The following is a 20267-nucleotide window of genomic DNA, read 5'->3' on the forward strand; positions in this document are numbered from 1 at the left end:
CACCCATTAATACAACTTCTAGCGCATGACGTTAGAGAACTGGCATGTCCGAAGTCCCTAAAGGTCTTGAAACTTAACCCCCAGGACGAGTCCCACGTCGAGATTGGACCTGCTGCTCTCTAACATAACCCTTTACTGTGGCACCAGGATCACAACTGCGCCCGAGCCATAATGCATGACAAGATGACCAGGGAGAAGGGGTAGGGGATGGGAGGAGTATTACGTTATAGCATTTTAACAATTCTCGCTGGAAGGACGGTTGTAGGAGATGGTATGTGTCAAAGCAATAAAACAAGCTGAACTAAAAGGGAGGTTTGGACCTGTTAAGAGAGTTTCATATTGAATAGTCAAATTGCAGTGTTTACACAACTACTGCCAGGCGACACTGGTAGGTCTGAAGCCATGTTTTACACTGTTACTGTACTGGATGGCATAATAGGTGCTTCAGCCCACTAGTGGCATTTAACTTACACTAGAGACTTATAGGTAAGTTAAATATTCCAATTACTAACATGCCAATTTGACCATTTTTAAAGTGGGAGCTCAGGCACTTTACTCCTGATTAGCAGGGTTAAAGTGCACAGTCTTCTAAAGCCAGAAAAAAATATAGGGTTGAGCACAAGGTGAAAAATACAGGGTGACCACACAGAAAAGGCTGATTTCCTACCGAGCTACTTTCTGTCAGACTCAATAGTCAGTATAGTTTTAAAAAAATGTATTATCTTCCTACATCTATATATAGCTCGCTCACAGCATAGATTGTGTGGCTCTGTTGTCAGTAACGGAGCCTCTCCCTATTTAACCCTTCCTTCCCTCCTTTTTAAAAACCTTGGCACCCAATAACAAAGGTATGTTTACAGCTGAAGACACCTCTCTTAGGCTTGTCAAGAATTCACAAAAGTATTTCTGGCAAAAGTAAATGCATTTACTACTGCGAATTTTTTCACCACAAGCGTGGAGAAATGGGCAGCAGTAAATCCGACAAAATGGGTGGAAGTGCATGTCTTGGAAGTTTGGGAACATGCACAAACGTAGGATTGTGAGCATTCCCAAACTCCTCTTGACTCCTTTGCACCCTGGAAATGGTTAGAGATTTAATTCAGCCAAGGGCTGCAGTAACTGCCCTTTGAATACAGAAGAGAAACAAGCCACACCCAGATTTGCTTGAGGTGTGTAGATGTGTTTTCACCATAGGGAAAAATGTTTTCTTCCTGAAGGAAAGAAAATGTGCATTTGCAAAAGAGGCTTCCTTCCCTTGCAGACTGTTCTCCACTATGTAGAACTCTGCAAGGGATACCAGGAGCCGTTGGAAATTGTCACGTGACATTCCCAGCAGCGTGTCTGGAAATGTGTACTATTAGGAAAGTTTGTGATTAGGAAAATAAGTAAAGACAATGAGGCATATTCTCTAGGATTTATCGGCGAGTTATCGGCACCTTATCGCAGCCAAAGTGGCGATAAATTTATCGCACCATTCACAAGCTGGTGCTAACAGCAGATATCACCAGTTTCCCTGCGATAGCAGACGCAAAAAATATCACCACGGATGACACCGGCAACTATTGCTAATGAGATGCAGAGTAGGCGTTCCCGTGAAAAACGCCACGACAACACCACTTCGCAACATTCTCAACGACCAGCCAGATTTGCGATAAGACCCCAAAACAGGCGATAAGGCGCGTTAGCAGCAGGGACTAAACACCTGCTCTGACCTGGTGTAAAGTCGGACGACAACCTGCACAGAAGAAAGGGAGCCCAGCCCACAGCCACACCTGAAGAACAACATATGCCATGGAGCTACTGATCATGCAGCCCAGACTCCCATCCCCCCCCCCCACCCCGGTGCCCTACCCCGGGCTCCCCCACCACCCGGACAAAGATATTTTGCATCAACCTTACAGAAACATGAACCAAACAATTTGCATGATGTCGCACATTTACAAAATTCAACATGCATGTGTGGTCAGAAAAAGGAGAACCATTCATTCAGATTTTAATTTCCAAACAAATCATTTTATTCAAATAAAACTCAAAATAAATATTTGGCAGAATCATGGCGGGTCATCTCTGGACAATCTGTAGGCCACAGCCTGCAAGACAAAATCAAAGATGAGAAGGTATGTAAGCGCCCAGCAAAGGACAGAGAGAAAGAGAAAGTGAGAGAGAAATGCAGAAAGAAAGGGAGGGAGAGAGAGAGTGAGATGAAGAGAGGGAGATAGAAAGAGAGAGAGAGAGAAATGCAGAAAGAAAGGGAGAGTGAGAGTGAGAGGAAGAGAGAGAATGAGAGAGAAAGAGAGAGAAAGAGAAATAGAAAGAGAAAGAAAGGCAGAATGAAAGGGGTGGAGAGAGAGAGTTAGAGGAGGAGAGGGAGAGAGAAAGAGAGAGGGAAAGAGAGAGAGAAAGCGAGAGAAAGAAAGAAAGGCAGAAAGAAAGGGAGAGAGAGAGAGTGAGAGGAAGAGAGGGAGAGAGGGAGAGAGAGTGCCGACACTGCAAACCCAGGCCTCACTGCTCACCTGCTGCCATCGGTGTGTCTCCAACCACGTGCCGGTATACACTGCAGTCTACCAGGTCCCTTACCTGAAACAGAGTCCAGACTCATAAATGGCAGAGTTCACATAATTGCACCCGCCATCATCGCTTGCCAGCCCCGGCGCACCCAGGCCTCACTGCTCCCCTTCCGCTAATGGCGTGTCTCTTAGAGGGCCCACCACGTTCCGTTGAAAGCTCAAAAGCCCGGGGCCCGTAACCTTGGCAGTCTCCACATCATGCAGCCCCGCACCACGGGCCACAAGGTCACACACGTGATTCTGCGCCTTGATTTCGCAATGGCAGAGAACATATCAGTGCACACAGCATCATCCCAGGCTGCACACCCGCTCAGCCCTACAGGTGCCACTAACCATGTGAACTGCTAGGCCACGCCACGTGGTGGTGGGCATGCACAGCCCACTGGCTCAGGCCTATACTGTGGTCAAGCAGGGCACACACAAAACCTCACCAGACCGCCAGGATTGCCCATCATCGCTGACTGCACACCCGCTCAGCACTTAAGGTGCCCCTACCTCAGTGCACCGAATGTCACAGTCCCGTGGCGGTAGGTCCGTGCCGGCCGAAGTGCCTCGGATGCCACCAACTCTGTGCACCTCAAGTCCTTCCCTTTCTGTTTCAGTCATGTGGTGCGGATGAAATCATGTCACCTCCGGCAGTGGGGAATGTGATGTGGTAGTGCCCTAGGACCTCATGCATACACACGGAAAGAGAGTGGAAATGGCGTCCAGCACGTGCGCCCGGTCCTTTTTATTGTGAGAGTCACATGTGCTGTGACACGTGTGCAGGATGGGTGTGGCATGGGTGTGAACCAGCCATGAGGGAGTGGCTGTGGCATACTGACAACTAGACCTGTGATCAGCAGATCACGACAGGGAAGACCTGGGACGTGTAGCGTTGTCGTCCCCCCCTGCGAGCGTGAGCGGAGTGGGCTGGCCTGGCGTATGCCAGTCCAGCATAGGGGTGTGAACAATGACCCGGGGTACTGGGCATGGTTCTATCCTGGACTGGACAAGGAAGTAACTAATGCGTGTGTCTCTGTTGTAGTGTCGGAGCAACCCGGACCGCAATCGGCAATATAGCATCCCATGACTCAAGTACCACAACATGAGAAACATGGACATAAGGGGGACTCACTGACACTAGATCCATCCATACTGGAGGGCCAGCAAGAGTCCTTTAGGGAATGACAAATTCATTAGAAGAGGAAGAGTCCAGTCCGCAGTCTGATTGCTGTGTCATTGGTAACAAAACAGAATATGGCAGTCCATGTCGAGGTCCAAGGTGAGTGTCGCAGAGTGTATCGGGGGACAGTGGAAAGTAATGATGCAAACGGCAGAACCAAGCAGGAACAGGCCATATGGCGGAGACGAATGCTACCACTTCCTTATTACCACTAAGGCAGATTCATCCGCATCTTCGTCCTCTGCTGTTTCATGTGCCTCACATGTTGATTGTGGTGTTCTGTCCCCAGCACTGTGTGGCACTGACACTTCAGGGGGCGGAGATGTAGATGTAGTGGTAGCAGCAGCATGCATCAGCGCCAGGACTTGTGGCAATAATGCCATGAGGATGGTCTTCAGGGCATTGAGGAACCCAGCTACCTATCGCTGGAGTGCAGCCGCGGCAGACGCTCTTTCCCCCTGCGTCTGCTCCATGTTCTCCATGATCCTCCGCATGTGTCCCAACTCCCGGGTGACATTGCTGGAGCCACTCGGGCTAGACAGTTGTTCTTGTCTCAGAGTCAAGACTCCAGTGATGTCAGCCATGGATCGTTGGAGAGCATGGAGCGGACTGTGGATGTCTGTTAGGGTCTGTGAGTGGCCCCTGATGGGACTTAAACACCCACGTATAGCATCGAGTTTGGCTGCCATGGGGTCGAACCCCACCCGCACCTGTTCAGCCATCTTCTCCTGGCACCCCAACACACGGCGTTGGAAGGCCATGTGTTGTTTGTGGGGGCCCTAAGAGGCAGCCGTGGTGGTGGGTGCTGCCTGCTGTGTGATGGGTGCATGGGGTGGGGTCTCATCGATGCAGCTGGGCTGCCCTGCACCTGGAGGTGAGTCGACGTAGCTGTTGATGAACTCTTGGAGTGCGTCGGTGTTGAAGGTGTGGAGGTCTTCTTCATCATCAGAGAAGAGAGGTTCGGTCTCCTCAGCAGGAGGTATTGGTTCTCCCTCTGCAATGTGAAGGAGAGATGCAGTTTAACATTGTGTTCACATGTATGTTGCTGCATTGTACATGTTTACATAGAGACTGCATGACAATGTAAATTGTGACTGTTTGGGAGGTGCTGCCTATTTGATGCGGAACAGTGGACATTTTGGCAACATCACAGATGTGCGTTTGTACTTGTCCATTGCCATCTCACATTTCCCTGCCATGCCAAATGTGATTGGCCAGTTTCTACAGACAAGCGGCCCCAGTTGTGTCCACTGTCCTGTTTTGGACGTGTTGCAGTTTGTACCACATTGTTGTCAATGTTGATGTGCTTGGCATGTCATGTGTGTGTGCTGCATTTTGAGAGAGTCGCCCCTGCAGCTCGGATTTTGCTGCCCCCATTCATCTTCATGCAGTGTGCCTTTGATTTCTGTGCTTCTACAGTGCTGAGATGTTGCATACTTAGGTACATTGGTCTCTTGGTGGGAGTTGGGGGTCTGTGCCATGGTTTGTTTGCAGATGTGTGTTTGACGTCAGCGGTTGTTTGTGCACGTGGATGTGTCAGAGTGTGACCTGCTCCTTTACGGATGTGGTCCACAGTCATCAACCTCAGTGTCGTTGCGTGCAACATTTCATGGTTTGTTGACTCCTGCAATGCTATTCGTCATGCAGTGTCACTTGCATTGGCAGTGTTGCTCACGGACACGCCGCATTGCTGGGCTTGACATATGTGCATGGGTTGGTTGTGAGATTGGTGGTGTATGGGACGGGTCCCCTCTGGGCACATAGTCGACGGGGGCCTACTTGCTGTTCCTAGATGTGCTGCAGTGTGGCAAGGAGATCAGGGACATGATCCAGAGTCGTTGTGTGTGTGCAGTGTGCTCTCCTAAATTGTGCATGTGTGCCATTGTGCCCATCTCCCCCGTCCCCTCAGTCCCTGGTCATTACTCACCCTGTTGCTGTTGTGTCAGGTCTTGTTGAGCAGTATACGGTCCCCCAACTCCTGCCACCATCTCCCCACTGATGACTGTGGACACCATTTCCTCCATCTTATCCAGCTCCTCCTGTGGCGCTGGACTCCCACCTCCAGTCTGCATTGCTGTATTCTGGTTGTTGGCGAGTTTCTGCTTGGTTTTGCGCTTCACATCATTCCAGCACCTCTTGATCTCTTCCATTGTCCTCTTCAGCACTCCGACTGCATTCACCTTGTCCACGATGGACTGCCATATCCCATTTTTTGTTGCCAATGACACAGTGGAGGTGACGTACAGTAGTTGATGGTGTTCTATCACCTCTGTTATCAGGATCCTGTTTTCCTGCGGACTGAACCGCGTCTTCCTCTTCTTCTTGTCCTTGCCTTTCCCTGACCCCGTGGTCCCAGCCTGGGCCTCCGGGGGGCTTGTGGGGTTTGCTTTGTCCTCTGCACTCGTCCGGGTACATCCATGGTGCTAAGCAGTTTCTTTTTGGGTGGTTTTTATTGACTGCTTCTATAGTGCATTTTCCCGCATGACGAGTGGGAATTGCAGGCTGGTCACTGGTTATCGCTGATTTTTGTATCACGATTTGGGACATCGCCGCTTTTTTCACGTTCGAGATTTGCATTTTTTGGGCGTCGCGTTAATTTTAACGCGGTCATTTGTCGCGTTATCGTGAGACTATCACATGGTGCCGACGTGTTGAGAATACAATGTTAACACGGTGTTATTTTCCCGCGATAGACTGCGATGTGCAAAGTTGCGTTAAGGTACTTTTGCGATAATTAACACACGTTCCTGAGAATATCCCCCAATATCTTGTAAATGACTACGCGTACCTTTAAAGTATTTTCTTGAATAGAGACTGTTCTACTTAGAATGAGGGGTGGGTAGAACTTGTGGAGTTTTACTCCACGGAGTTCTGCAGAGCTAATCAAATACTCCACGAGACTGCACGGAGTTCCACCAGTGGCGGAATTGTGGCACGTGGCACTGCTCGCACTGGGTTTAGCACCCAGAGCTGTTAAAACAACGCAAATGGCACCACGCAGTGCACTAGAAGGCACTGCTTCTTTCTGCCACTCGAGTGGCAGCGTTCTCACAGCGAGCGGCAGCTTTCTCAATGTGAGCGGTAGCGGCCTGCTGTGACCGCCCGCGTTGAGAAATCTCACAGGGAGGCGATCGAGTGCTTTATCTTCCACCTCGCACAGCTAGAAAAAAATCCGCCATGGCGATGGTTGGCAGCACTTTTCTGAAACTCCTCACTCCAAGCGGAACGCAGAGTGGGCAAAACTCGCCGGAGCAGCTGAGTTTATCACCCACCCCTACTAAAATCAAGCACAGGGACACATTTCTGGCTTAATTTGGGGGCTCAACTTCATTAGATGCACAGCTTGTTAATACTGATGAAAAACCAAAAACCTCAGGGAATATAACAGGAGACTGTAGGCCTTGTTCGACATAATGATTGTCTTAGTAAGAAAGACAATGATTTTTCATCACCTTTAACATATGTTCAATGTTCTAATCATACCAACAAGGCTACCTAGAAAGCCTGTGTTCTCTGACATTTTGTGGTGCTAAACAGGCCTGTGTCTGCTTTGACTTCCAGGGGTTTAACTGAGTGACAGAGCAGAGATTTAAAATGCTTTTAAAAAGTTTGTTTTGCATTAGTCTGAGCTTCCCTGAGGGGCGTTCCAGCACCTTGCGGCCATGATTCATAAGGCATGTCTCTGATTTCATCTTCTTGATTCTTGGGGCACGCATAGGGAAAGATTGTAAGGAAAGACAAACCCATGCAGTTCACAGCGCTTCAAAGTTGCATGTCAAACAAGAATTGGCAAAGCAAATAGGTCTTGTTCATTTGTAGCAGCAGCAGAAAAAAGGCAAAGAAAAAGGGCACATCGACGTGGCTACTGCTGACGGACACATAATGTCCTAGCTGCATGCATGTGTCATCTACAGAACCATGCACGTGCCATTTCTTTTCTTTTTTTTCTTTACTGCTTCAAAATGGCTGAAGTTACTTGGATGGGGACATTTTTTTAAATGAAAATATACTTGTGCAAAAGTGCTTCCTGTAACAGTGGCAGTTGCTGGTAGGTGCTGGGTCGGTGAGCAACAAAGCAGCTGGTGGGGAGCGGGCAGGGGGGAAGCAGCAGGGAGTGGACGGTGATGAGAAAGCTTGCGGCTGATCCTAGGAGAGAAAAAATCAATACAAAAAAAACAGAGGATTGAGGACAGCAACCTACCTGTGTGGCGGCCATGAGGAAGCAAAATAGAATGAGGTGGTGGGTGCTTGGGGAGATGTAGCACTTGATGGAGAAAAGCTAGACATATGTGCACCCTCATAGACTTATTAAAGGAAAGAGAAAGTAGTTCCCTGAATGTCAGCAGTGAAGGGTGCAAGTCATCCAATCAAAATGATGGTAAAGAAGCTATGCTCCAGGAGAGGGACAAACACAAGAAGCATTTAGGAAAGCCATCAAATAAGATCACTGCTTTTGTTTCTGGGGGCTGATATTGCAAAATCGCCCCCCCCCCCTGACAAAAGGGGCCCCCCGGCCCCCTAGGGGTTCAAAACCATCCCCCTCCCTGGCGGCCCACCAGTGAAATGCCCGGTGCCCGCTACGGCCAGTCTGGCCCTGCCGGACTGGTAGGTTCCAGCATCCAGTGGGGCACCTGTCGCCCCTGTGTAGGTGCACTGAGCTGTCTTTGGCCTTACTTTTCTAGATCTCTTGGCCTTGAATATATAACATTTCAGGAAAAGAAGTGCAAAGGAGTAAGTGGCAACAAGATCAAATTCATCTGCAGCCGTCCTCGCACCGCTCCCTCACGCCCACCCTTTATTTCATTCTGCCACCAAACCCATTCATTCTTTCCAGACACGCTCACGCTTCCGTTCAAATATTTGTTTTGGGGGATTTGCAAATGTTCCCTCTGCCAGGTCTCTCCTAATAAAAAGCCTTTGCTTTATTCTCAATATGGGGTAGTCATGAAATAGACGGCACGTTTCCTCTGCTGAGTGCACTTAGAGGATGTGAGGGTACTTTACATTAGATAACATACGGTACAATAGGGCAGTCTGAAAAAACATGATATAACTGCTACATGTCCGCCTTGACGTCACTGGAGCACAATCTCTAAACTTCATCTACAACAGCAGACATTCTTCCACCCGGACCACACACTGAAGCATGCCCTCGAGCAGCCATGAAAATCAATCAGTCAATCAATCAATCAATCATTGTATTTATAAAGCGCACTACTTACCCGTGAGGGTCTCAAGGTGCTGGGGGGAGGGGAATGCTGCTACTGCTCGAAGAGCCAGGTCTTGAGGAGTCTTCTGAAGGTGAGCAGGTCTTGGGTCTGCCGTAGGTGGATGGGGAGAGTTTTCCAGGCCTTGGCGGCGAGGAAGGAGAAGGATCCGGCTGTCGTTCGTTGGATGCGGGGGACAGAGGCGAGGGCGAGGCTGGTGGACCGGAGCTGGTGGGTGGGGTGTAGAAGCTGAGTCGGCCGTTGAGGTAGGCTGGTCCGGTGTTGTGTGCGTGGGTGAGTAGCTTGAAGGTGATCCTCTGTTCGATGGGGAGCCAGTGTAGGTCTCTCAGGTGGGGGGTGATGTGGCTGCGGCGAGGGATGTTGAGGATCAGTCCGGCAGAGGCGTTTTGGATGCGTTGCAGTCGTTGCAGGTGTTTGGCCGGGACACCTGCGTAGAGTGCGTTGCCGTAGTCCAGCCTGCTGCTGACGAGGGCCTGGGTCACAGTTCTTCTGGTTTCGGTGGGGATCCACTTGTAGATCCTGTGGAGCATGCGGAGGGTGTTGTAGCAGGAGGAGGAGACAGAGTTGACCTGCTTTGACATGGAGAGGGAGGAGTTGAAGATGATTCCCAGGTTGCGTGCATGGTCGGTGGGTGTCGGTGCTGTTCCTAGCGTGGTTGGCCACCAGGAGTCGTTCAAGGCTGAGGGGGTAGATCCGAGGATGAGAATCTCCATCTTGTCCGAGTTCATCTTCAGTCCGCTGCTCCTCATCCATTCGGCGACGGCCTTCATTTCCTCATGGAGGTTGGTTTTGGCGGTGTGCGGGTCCTTGATGAGGGAGAGGATCAGCTGGATGTCGTCGGCGTAGGAGATGATGTTGAAATCGTGTTGGCGGGCGACGTGGGCGAGGGGGGCCATGTAGACATTGAACAGCGTCGGGCTGAGGGAAGAGCCCTGGGGTACACCGCAGATGATGTCGGTGGCTTCAGAGCGGAAGGGGGGGAGGCGGATGCTCTGGGTTCTCCCAGAGAGGAAGGATGTGGTCCAGTCCAGGGCCTTCTCTTGGATTCCGGCATCTTGGAGGCGTGTCTTTAGTGTGCGGTGGCAGACCGTGTCAAAGCGGCTGACAGGTCCAGGAGGATGAGGGCTGATGTCTCGCCGTTGTCTAGTTGAATCCTGATGTCGTCTGTGGAGGCGATGAGGGCTGTCTCGGTGCTGTGGTTTCTTCGGAACCCGGACTGGGATGGGTCTAGGATGTTGCTGTCCTCGAGGTAGCGGGTCAGTTGCGTGTTGACTACTTTCTCGATTACTTTTGCCGGGAACAGAAGCAGGGAGATGGGCCGGAAGTTCTTGAGGTCTTTGGGGTCCGCCTTGGGCTTCTTGAGAAGGGCGTTGATCTCGGCGTGCTTTCAGCTTTCCGGAAATGTGGCTGTCTCGAGGGAGATGTTGATTACTTTCCGAAGTTGTGGTGCGATGGCTGCGTCTGCTTTGTTGAATATGAGGTGTGGGTAGGGGTCTGACGGTGATCCTGAGTGGATGGAGTTCATGATCTTGCGTGTTTCGTCGTCATTGACGTTGGTCCATGAGGTCAGGCAGTTGATGCGGGTGGTGTTCACCGAGGGGGTGGGGTCTGGTGCTGTCGGGGCGGTCGTGGTGTTGAAGCTGTCATGGATGTCAGCGATCTTGCGGTGGAAGAAGGTGGCCAGTGAGTCACACAGTTCTTGTGAGGGCGGGATGTCGTTGGCGTTGGCGCTGGGGTTGGAGAGTTCCTTGACGATGCTGAAGAGTTCTTTGCTGTTGTGTGCGTTGTTGTCCAGGCGGGCTTTGAAGGACGATCTCTTAGCTGATCTGATGATGTGGTGATGTCTGCGGGTGGCGTCCTTGTGGGCTGCGTAGCTGTCCGATGTTCGTTCGTGGAGCTATTTCTTCTTCAGTTTCAGTCATGTTCGTTTGGAGGTCTGGAGCTTTTCGGTGAACCAGGCGGCTTTCTTGCTGGTGTGGCTGTTGGATGGTTTCTTGAGCGGGGCGAGGGTGTTGGCGCACTCGTCCATCCATTGTCTGAAGTTGCGGGCGGCGGTGTCTGGGTCGGTGGGGTCGGTGGGCGGGTTCTGGACGAGGGTGTTGGCAAACTGGTCTTTGGTAACTTTGCTCCAGCAGCGGCGGGGCAGCTGTTGGGTGCGATGGTGTGTGGTTGGCTTCTTGTAGGTGAAATGGATGCAGCGGTGATCGATCCAGTGGAGTTCAGTGGTGTGGTAGAAGGAGACGTGGGTGCTTGTGGAGAAGATGGAGTTGAGCGTGTGGCCGGTGGCGTGGGTGGGTGCGGTGACCAGTTGTCTGAGGCCGAGGCTAGCGAGGGTGTCGATCAGGGTGGTGGAGTTGGCGTCGTTGTTGTTCTCGAGGTGGAAGTTCAGGTCTCCGAGGAGGATGTAGTCCATGGAAGTGAGTGCGTGGGTGCTGACAAGGTCGGTGATGGAGTTGCTGAACTGTGGCTGGGGTCCGGGGGGTCTGTAGACGAGGGTTCCTCTGAGGGTGGTGTTGGGGTCGGTGTGGATCCGGAAGTGCAGGTGTTCGGTGGTGCTGAGGGTGTCCTCTGAGTGTGTGGAGACCTTGAGGGAGGACTTGTGGACGATGGCTATTCCTCCTCCTATTCCGTTGGTGCGGTCTCTGCAGGAGATTTTGTAGCCGTCCAGGACGGCTATGTCGGGTGCCGAGGAGTCGTTCCACCAGGTCTCGGTCAGGAAGACCACATCTGGGGACGGATGTGTCGAGCAGGTCCCAGAGCTCGACGGCATGTCTGCGTGCAGAGCGGGTGTTCAAGAGTATGCAGCGGAGGTGATTGAGTCCAGTCTTTGGTGGTTTGGTGGCTCTGTCGCAGGTGAATCTGCAGTTGCGGCAGGAGAAGGGTCCCTGGGTGCGTTTCGGGGCGGCCTGGATGCAGGTGTGGTGTCGCCCGGCGATGAGTGCGTGGAGAGTGCTGGCGTCGTACCGGAGTCTGGCACCGTGGGGTTCGCGGGGTCCAGGGGTTCTGGCGCTGGGCGCGGACGGGCACAGACAGGCTTGCCTCTGGCGCACCTCCGGCGCGCCAGCAGCGCGGCCACGCCGTGGCTGCCATTTAAGGCGGGAAGGGAGGGAGGAGCTGCTGGGAGGCGGGAGCGGGGCGGCGAATGGATGGCGCGGGGGGCGGGCCACAGGGGAGTAGCGGTGGGATCGGCAGACGGTACAGAAGAGAAAAAAGAGGGGAGACGAGCAGGACGCTAGGGCAAGAAAGGCAAAATGAAGTACAAAACAGGACAAAATGCACAAAAGAGCACAAAACAGTGGCAACAATAAACTCAGCTACAGGGGCACAGCGGCCAGACAGCAACGATCAGGGGGCACAGCAGGATCAAACTCACGCTCAGAGCGGCAGCGAGGGGGGAGAGGCATTGGCACACAGGTGGAGCTGTGCGGCAGGAGGGGAGCGACCTGGCCTGCGAGCAGGGTCAGGGGTCGCTCTCACTGCCACGCGGCGGCCGCCATTTAAGGCGGGGAGGGAGAGAGGAGCAGCTGGGATGCGGGAGTGGGCGGCGAATGGACGGTGAGGGGGCGGGGCCGCAGGGGAGCAGCGGCGGGATCGGCAGAGGGTACGGAAGAGAAAAAAGGGGGGAGGGGGAGACGAGCAGGACGCAAGGACAAGAAAGGTAAAACGAAGTACAAACCAGGATTACTCGACCATGAAGAGGGCCTGGGACCTGGCATGGGGTAGAGCGGTGCCATATCAATAAACTACAATAAACTGCAACACTACTTCATGTCTGCACCATGCGTTCCACCAGATGAAGACGAGCTGACTCTGCATGGAGCCGAAACTGTGATTCAGAAAAAGGGAAAACTGAGCCTGACCCATTGTCTTTTGACTGTTTGACTCATTTCTTTCTTATGCCTTCCTGAGCCTGCCCCCCCCCCCCGTCCCCGGGGGTCAATAGGCACCTCTGGTTCCCCTGAATAATCCTATCTCCATTCCACATCAAAAGAAGGGTGCTGAGAAGAGCTTTTGTCAAGCTATGTCCCCGTCTACAGCAATATGATGTACGGTGGGGTCCCTAAAAGTTCCCCTTAAGATATCCTTTGTAGGTACTCCAAAATACCTTTGTGGACAGGCCCCATGGATAGTACGGTCACCGGCCACCGGTTGGGCTGCAGGGAAGCTTACCTGCGCTGGTGTGATGTAACTAACCGTAGTTGTCCAGTCCAAGCAGGGTTCATTCTGAACTCACTGAAGGGGTAACAACAGGGGTTTTGTGAGTCCGTGATGGATGACCTAAGTGGTCTTGGATTAGATTGTTTGCCACTTCACTATGTTGCAGGTTTACACACATGGAAAGAAGTACAAAAAGAAGCAGGTCTTTGCCAGTGTGGGGAACATTCACAGATTCACCATTTGACCTACATACCTAGATCATTTTGCAACCAATTTCTTGGGAAGGGTGAATCATACACATACCTTTGGGAAAGGATATTTCAAGATTGCCCTGAAATAATATCATACTATCACCCTCATCCGGATGGAACCCTACAGGCTCCGTTACCGACGGTAAACTGCCTACATCCCTTACAAAGCATCACAACAGCCCCTGTGCACACCTGGCTGAGCAGCTCCTGTCTCCATGCACACCCACAGCCAGGACCCATCCGAGCGAAGGCAAAGAAGTGGAACACAGAAAAACAAGGCAACAGGCCTCCTCCATCTGAGCGCCTAGGATCCGAAGGACATCCCTGTGTCCACCAGGGCTGCTCCAACGCTGCTCCAATTCAGGAAAGAGCTGAAGGCACCTCTTTATAGAACACAACACCATGATACAGTCACAGTGCACCGCGTGTCCCCGAACCAGCCGGCTTGCCAATCACTCGTTGACTGTATCTTTGCTTTTGACACTGTACAGCACACCGCTGTCTTTCTGGTAGGTTTGAAAAATACAAATACCACAAACATACATATGTACATGTGTACATACTTGCATACATTCGTGCATGGGTACATACATACGTACATGTGTACATACATACATGAATGCATACATAAATACATACATGCATGCGTACATGCGTGCATGTATCCATACGTACATGTGAACATATATACATGCGTACACGTCTACATACATACAGACATGCATACATTTATTTATTTATTTATTTAGAAAGTTTTATAGAGCGCGAACAAGATCCTTGCGGATATCAGAGCGCTTTACATAACAGCTGGAAGTAAGTAGAACAATACAAAATATGCAGGTAAACAATAATAACAAAGAAGCATAGATGGTGCACATAAAGTAGGAGGATTACAGATTGGTGCTGTCTAATTATAACGGGAAACAGAAGAACTCAGGTCTGAGGAGAGAGAGCTCATGTAAATTTAGCCATGAGAAATGCTTTGACTTCTTTTTTGAAAGCGGCGTAGGAGGCGTTCCGTCTGGTTGCGGGGGGCAGAGCGTTCCAAATTCTGGGCGCCATCCCCGAGAAGGATCGATTATAAGTTTTCTTTTTGTTGAACCTTTGGTACATGTGTACATTCACACATATGTGCATGCTCATTGGGGTTTCAAAGTTTATCAAACCAGGTTCTAGTTTGTGCTTTAGACTCCGTGCACACGGCCATATGAAATGCTCTTGAAGCTCTACACAGGTTTCCAGAAGGTCCCAGGAGCAAGTTTAAGTCCTAGGCTCTGTTCAAAATCCTTCAGGGAAATGTCCTGCATGGCAGGAGAAGCTGGCACCACACTCTGCCCCAGCAAGAAACCTTTCCTCATCTGTGAATCCCGGCAGTGGGCTCGTGAGAGGCAGAATCATTGAAGGTGAGACCCTGTTAGCACAAGGTCCCAGGGGTGGAATACCCCAAACCCCGACTTGAGAGCTGGACCCATCGCTTGCAGTCCAGGAAACTGATGAGAAGCAGCGTGTGAGAACCGCACTCGACTGAACTCCTTCCGTCACAGGGGTACACTGAAGAATGGGGGACATTGTTTGCACCACACTTGATGAGATTAAACCTTTGTCTCCTTCAGTGCTCTGAAGCACCCAAACAATGAGACACAGATACATAAATAAATAGAGATGTGGGCTGGGGACACTGAGCCTTATTGCCAGGAGAGCCCATCTCTGCCGGGCAGACTTGCAATCTTTCCCTCTGTGGCTGATTTTCAACATTCACTTCAGATCACTCTGGTGTGGGCTAGTCTGGCTTTACAGTTGCTCTCACTTTCAGCTCTATCGTGGCTCTCTCTTAAACCATCTGATTCTTGCATTCCAATAGTTTATTATACTCCAGCTGTAGAAAGACTCAGACCCTGGGCCTAGAGGTGGAGATGCTCTTGACGGCCAAGACCCTGGGCCTAGAGGTGGAGATCCTCTGGACAGCCAAGACCCTGGGCCTAGAGGTGGACATGCTCTGGACAGCCAAGACCCTGGGCCTAGAGGAGGAGATCCTCTGGACGGCCAATACTCTGGGCCTAGAGGTGGAGATGCTCTGGACGGCCAAGACCATGGGCCTAGAGGTGGAGATGCTCTGGACGGCCAAGACCCTTGGCCTAGAGGTGGAGATGCTCTGGACGGCCAAGACCATGGGCCTAGAGGAGGAGATCCTCTGGACGGCCAATACTCTGGGCCTAGAGGTGGAGATGCTCTGGACGGCCAAGACCATGGGCCTAGTGGTGGAGATGCTCTGGACGGCCAAGACCATGGGCCTAGAGGAGGAGATCCTCTGGACGGCCAATACTCTGGGCCTAGAGGTGGAGATGCTCTGGACGGCCAAGACCATGGGCCTAGAGGTGGAGATGCTCTGGACGGCCAAGACCCTTGGACTAGAGGTGGACATGCTGTGGACGGCCATGACCCTGGGCCTAGAGGTGGAGATCCTCTGGACAGCCAAGACCCTGGGCCTAGAGGTGGAGATGCTCTGGATGGCCAAGACCCTGGGCCTAGAGGTGGAGACGCTCTGGACGGCCAAGACCATGGGTCTAGAGGTAGAGATGCTCTGGACGGCCAAGACCCTGGGCCTAGAGGTGGAGATGCTCTGGACGGCCAAGACCATGGGCCTGGAGGTAGAGATGCTCCGGACGGCCAAGACCCTGGGCCTAGAGGTGGAGATGCTCTGGACGGCCAAGAGGTGGAGATGCTCTGGACGGCCAAGACCCTGGGCCTAGAGGTGGAGATGCTCTGGACGGCCAAGACCCTGGGCCTAGAGGTGGAGATGCTCTGGAGGGCCAAGACCCTCGGCCTAGAGGTGGAGATGCTCTGGACGGCCAAGACCCTGGGCCTAGAGGTGGAGATGCTCTGGACGGCCAAGACCCTCGGCCTAGAGGTGGAGATGCTCTGGACGGCCAAGACCTGGGCCTAGAGGTGGAGATGCTCTGGACGGCCAAGACCATGGGCCTGGAGGTAGAGATGCTCCGGACGGCCAAGACCCTGGGCCTAGAGGTGGAGACGCTCTGGACGGCCAAGACCATGGGTCTAGAGGTGGAGATGCTCTGGACGGCCAGGACCCTGGCCCGCAAGGTGGACATGCTCTGGATGGCCAAGACCCTGGGCCTAGAAGTAGACATGCTCTGGACAGCCAAGACCCTGGGCGTAGAGGTGGAGATGCTCTGGATGGCCAAGACCCTGGGCCTAGAGGTGGAGATGCTCTGGACGACCAAAACCCTAGGCCTGGAGGTGGAGATGCTCTGGACGGCCAAGACCATGGGCCTAGAGGTGGAGATGCTCAGGACGGCCAAGACCCTCGGCCTAGTGGTGGAGATGCTCTGAACGGCCAAGTGGACGGCCAAGACATTGGGCCTAGAGGTGGAGATGCTCTGGACGACCAAGACCCTGGGCCTAGAGGTGGAGATGCTCTGGACGGCCAAGACCATGGGCCTAGAGGTGGAGATGCTCTGGACGACCAAGACCCTGGGCCTGGAGGTGGAGATGCTCTGGACGGCTAAGACCCTGGGCCTAGTGGTGGAGATGCTCTGGACGGCCAAGACCCTGGGCCTAGAGGTGGAAATACTCTGGATGACCAAGACCCTGGGCCTGGAGGTGGAGATGCTCTGGATGTCCAAGACCCTGGGCCTAGTGGTGGGGATGCTCTGGGCGGCCAGGACCCTGGGCCCAGAGGTGGATATGCTCTGAATGTCCAAGACCATGGGCCTAGAGGTGGAGATGCTATGGACGGCCAAGACCCTGGGCTTAGTGGTGGAGATGCTCTGGACGGCCAAGACCCTGGACCCGGAGGTGGAGATGCACTGGACGGCCAACACCATGGACCTAGATGTGGAGATGATCTGGACGGCCAAGACCATGTGTTGAAGGAGACCACGCTGGCTCCTCTGGAGCACGCTGGAGGAAACCGCGCTGTGATGGAGAGGACCACGCTGACTCTGCTGTAGCACAATGGAAGAGTCCACGCTGGCTGCTCTTGAGCACATTGGAGGAGACTGTGCTGTGTTGGAGGAGACAATTCTGGCTCCTCTGGAGTACGATGGATGAGACCACGATGGGTGCTCCAGAGCACATTGGAGGACACCACACTGTATTAAAGGAGTCCACGCTCACTCCTCTGGAGAACGTTGGAGGAGACCACTGTGCATTTGAGGAGATCAAGCTGGCCCCTCTCGAGCATGTCGGAGGAGACCGCAGTGCATTTGATGAGACCACGCTGGCTCCTCTGGAGTACGTTGGAGGAGACCACGCTGAGTTGGAGGAGGCCACAATGGCTCCTCTGAAGCAGGTTGGAAGCGGTTTGAGGAGACCACGCTGGCTCCTCTGGAGCATGTTGGAGGAGACCATGCTGCGTTGGAGGAAGCCACAATGGCTCCTCTGGAGCACGTTGGAGAAGACCACGGTACGTTGAAGGAGACCATGCTGGCTCCTCTGGAGCACATTGGTGGAGACCAAGCTGCTATGAGGAGACCACGCTGGCTCCTCTGGAGCACATTGGAGGAAACCACACTGTATTAAAGGAGACCACGCTCAATCCTCTGGAAAACGTTGGAGGAGACCACTGTTCATTTGAGGAGACCACACTGGGTCCTAAGGAGCACGTCGGAGGAGACGGCAGTGCGTTTGATGAGACCATGCTGACTCCTCGGGATCACATTGTAGGAGACCACGCTGTGTTGGAGGAGGCCACAATGGCTCCTCTGAAGCACGTTGGCAGTGGTTTGAGGAGACCACGCTGGCTCCTCTGGAGCACGTTGGAGGAGACCACGCTGCGTTGGAGGAAGCCACAATGGCTCCTCTGGAGCACGTTGAAAGAGACCACGCTGCGTTGAAGGAGACCATGCTGGCTCCTCTGAAGCATGTTGAAAGAGACCACGTTGCGTTGGAGGAGACCACGCTGGCTCCTCTGAAGCACGTTGGAGGAGACCACACTGCGTTGGAGGAAGCCACAATGGCTCCTCTAGAGCACATTGGAGGAGACCACTTTGCGTTGAGGAGACCACAATGGCTCCCCTGAAGCATGTTGAAAGAGACCACGCTGCATTGGAGGAGACCACACTGAGTTGAGGAGACCACGCTGGCTCCTCTGGAGCACATTGGAGGAGACCACGCTGTCTTAAAGGAGACCACGCTCACTCCTCTGGAGAACGTTGGAGGAGACCACTGTGCATTTGAGGAGACCATGCTGGCTCCTCTGGAGCACGTTGGAGGGGACCGCAGTGCGTTTGATGAGACCACGCTGGCTCCGTTAGATCGTGTTGGAGGAGACCACTCTGCATTGGAGGAGGCCACAGTGGCTCCTCTGAAACACATTGGAAGCGGTTTGAGGAGACCACGCTGGCTCCTCTGGAGCACATTGGAGGAGACCACGCTGCATTGGAGGAAGCCACAATGGCTCCTCTGGAGCATGTTGAAAGAGACCACGGTGCGTTGAAGGAGACCACGCTGGCTCCTCTGAAGCACGTTGAAAGAGACCACGCTGCATTGGAGGAGCCCACGCTGGCTCCTCTGGAGCACGTTGGAGGAGACCACGCTGCATTGGAGGAAGCCACAATGGCTCCGCTGGAGCACATTGGAGGAGACCACGCTGTGTTGAGGAGACCACAATGGCTCCTCTGAAACACGTTGAAAGAGACCACGCTGCATTGGAGGAGACCACGCTGTGTTGAGGAGACCACAATGGCTCCTCTGAAACATGTTGAAAGAGACCACGCTGCATTGGAGGAGACCACACTGCGTTGAGGAGACCACTGCTGGCTCCTCTGGAGCACATTGGAAGAGACCACGCTGTGTTGAGGAGACCACAATGGCTCCTCTGAAACACGTTGAAAGAGACCACGCTGCATTGGAGGAGACCACGCTGTGTTGAGGAGACCACAATGGCTCCTCTGAAACATGTTGAAAGAGACCACGCTGCATTGGAGGAGACCACACTGCGTTGAGGAGACCACCCTGGCTCCTCTGGAGCACATTGGAGGAGACCACGCTGCGTTGAGGAGACCACGCTGCATTGGAGGAGACTGCGCGTTGTTGGAGGAGACCATGCTGACTCCTCGGGATCACATTGGAGGAGATCATGCTGCGTTGAGGAGACCCCGCTGGCTCTTTTGGAGCACATTGGATGAGACCACGCTGCTTCGAGGAGACCACGCTGGCTCCTCTGGAGCACTTTGGAGGAGACCACGCTGCACTGAGGAGACCACGATGGCTCCTCTGAAGCACATTGAAAGAGACCACGCTGCATTGAGGAAACCACGCTGGCTCCTCTGGATCACGTTGGAGGAGACCACTCTGTAATGGAGAGGACCACGCTGACTCTGCTGTAGCACAATGGAAGAGTCCACGCTGGCTGCTCTTGAGCACATTGGAGGAGGCTGTGCTGTGTTGAAGGAGACCATTCTGGCTCCTCTGGAGTAAGATGGATGAGAATAAACAAAGAAAGGGGTATCCTTAAATGAGAGAAGGTAAAGACCTTCTGTCTGTTAGAGAGTTCTCAGAGAAGTAAAAAGAGAAATTATTTCTTTTTTATGAAACCCCTCACTCACCAACCTAGTTGGTGACATGCTTCATCATCGGGGTCCACCCGAGCAGTCGAATACCACTCGGGTGTGCTTCAACGCCTGATTACAGCGGAGCAGGTTTGTTATTATATCAGTACGTGTAAGTGACGTGTGTGAGTGAGTGAAATAAAGTTAAAAGTAATCCTACTGTACTCCCTAACAAATTTAATATGGAGCAGCAGGATCACGATTAAAAAAGTGGTGAAGTGTAATACTAATGTAGGTTTAATTTGACCTAAAGTATTATCCAAATATTGACGTTCTACATGTTTCAACCTTTGAGTGTAATCACAGGTTTTCGTCAGGACCTATCG

General features: G+C 52.6%; 1 long non-coding RNA gene across 1 annotated transcript in view; it reads right to left on the minus strand.

Annotated features, from left to right (window-relative positions):
- Positions 1-1991: 1991 nt before the first annotated feature.
- The window catches only part of LOC146835366 (uncharacterized), a 39859-nt gene continuing 21583 nt past the window's right edge, over positions 1992-20267 (minus strand). The window contains exons 2-3 of the long non-coding RNA XR_014960724.1: positions 2514-2577; positions 1992-2090 (exon numbers count right to left, since the gene is read on the minus strand). This is a non-coding gene — a long non-coding RNA (uncharacterized LOC146835366). The remainder of the gene's footprint in view (positions 2091-2513; positions 2578-20267) is intronic.

The sequence above is a fragment of the Triturus cristatus genome, chromosome 4_2 (assembly GCF_964204655.1).
Source record: "Triturus cristatus chromosome 4_2, aTriCri1.1, whole genome shotgun sequence".
In the NCBI taxonomy this organism is placed as follows: domain Eukaryota; kingdom Metazoa; phylum Chordata; class Amphibia; order Caudata; family Salamandridae; genus Triturus; species Triturus cristatus.